Below are 4,357 nucleotides of genomic sequence, written 5' to 3'. Positions count from 1 at the left end.
TGCAGAATATGTAATTGTTGATGTCATCTTTATAGCTCTAGAACCTGCTGGTCTTTTATACACCCTAGCACCACCAGCATTAATCATTCTTAATTCTTCATGAGAAGTGCTGTATTCTCAGCTAGTCTCTGCTTCCTTGTGAAATAATCAACGATAAACCGACTAACCAACGTTTACATGTAATACTTCACAGGCTAAAAAAAAAAAATCATCAAAGTATACCCATAATTAAATTATCTGTGACATGATTACAATGTGATGTGACATAATTTTGTCTGGAAAAAAAAACATTCATCTCAAAAGAGTGCAATAATCACATTGTTGTTGACAGTACTGATTAATAATTTATAAGGTGTTATACACGCAACAAATTGTCAATCATTGTTTAAATGGACGTCCCTCTTCTCACTTTTAAAGGTTGTAAAAATAATATCTGAGATTCACGGAATTAAATGTCAATATTTATCCTTATTGTTGGGTTTCAAGTGAGTGCCTTTCTTTCCTTGATCTTTTTTTCTGATCATCTTTACAAAACAGCCACTGGACACTTTATTTATCGCGATACCACAATATATGGGATCTGGGTGGAAATGAATTTCTTAATGTATTCCAAATAAAAACTCTGCGCACAATCCGATGTCAAACCAACAGGGCACTTGTGGAAACTGACAGTAAATCTGGGCACACACACAGGCAGATTTTGATCTGTCAGATTATTTGCAACTGCGCCTATCTGCCTGGATACAACATGCAAGGCTTAGACCCTCACACTGTACAGTTGTCAGTACATTTTGTTCATCTGACAGATCGAAATCTGACAGTGTTTCGTCAGTTTAACCCTGTGCATGAAGTAATGGTGATGTGCAAAGCATTGTAACCCCACCAATGACATTTCATCTTAGCGAAGTTAGATTTGATCAGTGGCCATAGGTCAGAGTAATTTCTGGCTGGCGGTTTGCACATTGGACATGCTGTTGGCATTACTTGGGATTGATGTGCATGGTTCTGTGTACTCCTTACCTTTGCAGAATAACCTGGTCAAATAAAGAGCTAGTACTTGAGTGTACACATCTACACTGCCCTGGATGCTGCAATTATATTCATCTTTATTATTATTTCTTTTAATATTATGGTTGCCAAGTTCCCAGAGTTCAAAAGAAGATCATGGGTAGCTAAATCTGCACAGAGCTGATGGGGCAAAAACCTACAGTAAAAGCCCATGTCATCCATGTAACAAGCATCAGATCAGTTACTGACTTAAGGAAAAATAAGTTTGTTTTGACACGTAGGATAGTAAAGAAAAAAAAAAGTTGGATAGGGATTGTGCAGTTAAATTCCTCAGCAAAATCCATGGGCGGGAAGCTATTTATTATATAAACACGTTGGGTTCCTTTTCATAAGGAAAGCGGATTTAAAACAGTGACTGTCATTGTCTTTGGAAAAAAAACCAGTGCTAATGTGTGAACCTCTCGAGCCAGCGCAGTTCAAGGTGAAGTGGATTAACTATTAAGACTCCGCATGCTTCACACCTTTTTTAATCAACATCTCGTTATTGGATTCCTCTGATACCTTATCATAGCAATGCCCCCAAATTGACATATTGGCAAGCTATGCATTATACATTCAGGTGATTTCACTCCCAAGCCTTTATAATGTAGTTAAAGAATCTCCTATAATTTGTAAAAAAAAAAATGTCCTGTAAACCACAGGGAGAAAATGGAATGATGAGAATGCCGTCCATGATCCAGTGTTTACTTTTATTTATTTTTTTTAACCGTGAATTTGTATTTTATCAGAGCTGTTTTCGGTGCCTAGTTCTGCTTGGTTCTTAAGTACCCCAGGGTCTCCCCTCCTCTTTTAAAAAGTTTAAGAACGCTCTCCCTGCTAAATGTCTTCTTTCATAGCAAGGTGAGGTGTTCCCGGCTAGTGAGCAGCCTTACAGAAACAATAGGTCTTTTATGAGAACAAATGTTGACATTTGAAGGGAGCAAGGAAAGCTCAAGCTAGACGGGAGCAAGGCAGTTTGTGAGTGAAAATCGCCCCTAGTCCTTTCTAACTGCATCGTATCCCCAGGGATCCCACCTGAGATTAAACCTATTTACACAGAAACCCACCTCAATAAAAGGCTCAAAGGCAGCACCTGAAAGGTCCGTGTCACAACCTGTATAGCATAAATACATAGTCAAACATCCAAGACTAAGGATTAGACACATACTAAGTTGTCCATTCATTCTTCTGTCTGCTCCCAGTACTGATATCACTGATGGCTCCGGACAAAAAAAAAATCTTCTCATTTCCTGTGAACACGTACTGGACAGATAGCTGAAGTATTGAAGATAACTTTCAGATGCCCTTTTTAACAAGACAGAGCAAGAAGCCACTCGTTTGCACTGCACTAAAGGCCACTGGAGAGAGATCTGTTTGTCAATATCAACTGGTCCAGCAATTTTCCACCCTCACACTCATCTGTCTATCTAAGTTGGCAGATGTTTAGACACGACTTTATACATTGCTCAATATCAGCCCATATTAAACCCCAACTGACCATTCCTAAACAACTAAAAGCATACAGGATCTCCCCTGCTGGGATCTAATAATGTTCTTACACTGGAAGTTATTAATCATAGAATGAAATAGACGAGGCTCTTGAAAAATAAGTGTATGATTGATTAAAGGGCATTCTAAGAAGCTGTTATTCTTGTTTTATTACCACATGCTATATACACTCAATTTATCTTTGTGGGGAATAGATAGGATTTTATTTTTCCAAGCAAGCTAAAGGCAAGTTATCTAGTGACTGCTGAATGAGATGCCCTCTTTCTTTGTTTAGTGGTCACACAGTGTCAGCATCACTTTCCTCCCTAGGTGAGGAAGTATACCATACCTGCAAGTGACCCAGACCTAGTCACTGGTCCGTGTGCATGATGTGGATTCAGTCATGAGAACTGAAGATAGGGATGGCAATGTGATAGGAAAGAGGGGGTGTGGGTTGTGTGTTTGAAATTTAACAATATTAATGATGTGATGATAATAATAATAGTAATAATAATAATCATAATAATAATACAAGTATACACAAATGGTAACAGCTAAATATAAGGTCACACTCAAGGAAAACAAAAACGAACCTGCAAAACAGTGCTTATATTAAACAGCTCATCAATCTAAAGGGAATTTTTTTTAAAGACTTTATTCATATACACAATAAGATAATGAAACAATGATAAAGCCACAAACCTGCCTGAAACCTGTCTGGCCGTTTGAATAAAATATTTTCCACACTTTTCTAAGCGGGGAATACTGTTAGGCAAAAGCCTGCGTGTGGACTGTGCATAGGTTGTAATAGCATGACGATTAACAAATTCATTTTTCGTCTAACCTGTGTTTATTTACAGTTCAGTATATAAATTATTAAAGAATACTCATTGACAATCAAAGAAACAAAAGGTCCATAGTGATCATCATCTGTTTTCAAATAAAAACAGGCAGAATTTATTTACAAAACGTTTTAAATCTCATTGCAATACAACTTGCATAAATTACTAGAAGCTTTTTTATTCATATCTTTACAAAAATAAATATGAAATCTTTTTTTTTGTTTGTTTTGTTTTTCTTTCCCCCCACATATTAAGTACTCCAGTTCATCGTTCAAGATGCACTGTCTCTATGGTATAGCTATTTTAGAAATAAGTTTGTGTTCTTCCTTTCCAGTCAGTCTTTACAATAAATTCTACCATACCTATAGAATATATACCGTGGCAATGAAGTGATCAAGTCAAGATATCCTGAGAAAAAAAAGATTGCAAAAAAGTCACAATATACATCAGGGTAACTACTATACCAATCATTTTCACATATGTCCAAGGGAACTCTCCTTTATTGTTTAAAAAACAAAAACAGGGGAAAGTCTGTTGATTTAATAGTGCTCTGTGGGTCTTCTTTTATACAGTGGCACAAGATGTGATCCGGATTTAGATAGTTTTACTTATTAGCTCGGGGATAGAAGATGGCTTGCTGACTTTTTTTTCTAAGCAATTGTGACACCTACCTGTGAATCAAGGGAAAAAAAATCGCTAAATATTTTTCTTTTTCATACAAGACTTCACAATTGATATTTGTTCACTCATCATTTCAATACATTCATATTTTACACACTAGCGAGCAATAGATTATCATACATAATTGTATATTGATAACATTTTAATCTGAGAACGCTGAAACCCCACAAATCAGTTATAAAATGCAAAACATTACTATCACGTTTTGTATAATAAAGTATCATTAAATGTAGCAATATCAGTATAATTTGGATATATATATATATATATATATATAGATCTATATATAAATCTATATA

The 4,357-nt window shown here is 35.9% G+C and overlaps 1 protein-coding gene across 1 annotated transcript in view; it reads right to left on the bottom strand.

The window, feature by feature from the left end:
- Window positions 1-3,589: 3,589 nt before the first annotated feature.
- IRX2 (iroquois homeobox 2) overlaps window positions 3,590-4,357 on the bottom strand; it is a 55,740-nt gene continuing 54,972 nt past the window's right edge. Inside the window, exon 7 of the mRNA XM_018570235.1 lies at window positions 3,590-4,048. The gene's annotated coding sequence lies outside the window, so the exon portion shown is untranslated. The remainder of the gene's footprint in view (window positions 4,049-4,357) is intronic.

This window comes from Nanorana parkeri, unplaced genomic scaffold, assembly GCF_000935625.1.
Source record: "Nanorana parkeri isolate BGI_ZX_2015 unplaced genomic scaffold, ASM93562v1 scaffold1483, whole genome shotgun sequence".
Lineage (NCBI taxonomy): Eukaryota > Metazoa > Chordata > Amphibia > Anura > Dicroglossidae > Nanorana > Nanorana parkeri.
This window is presented reverse-complemented; position numbering and strand designations above follow the sequence as displayed.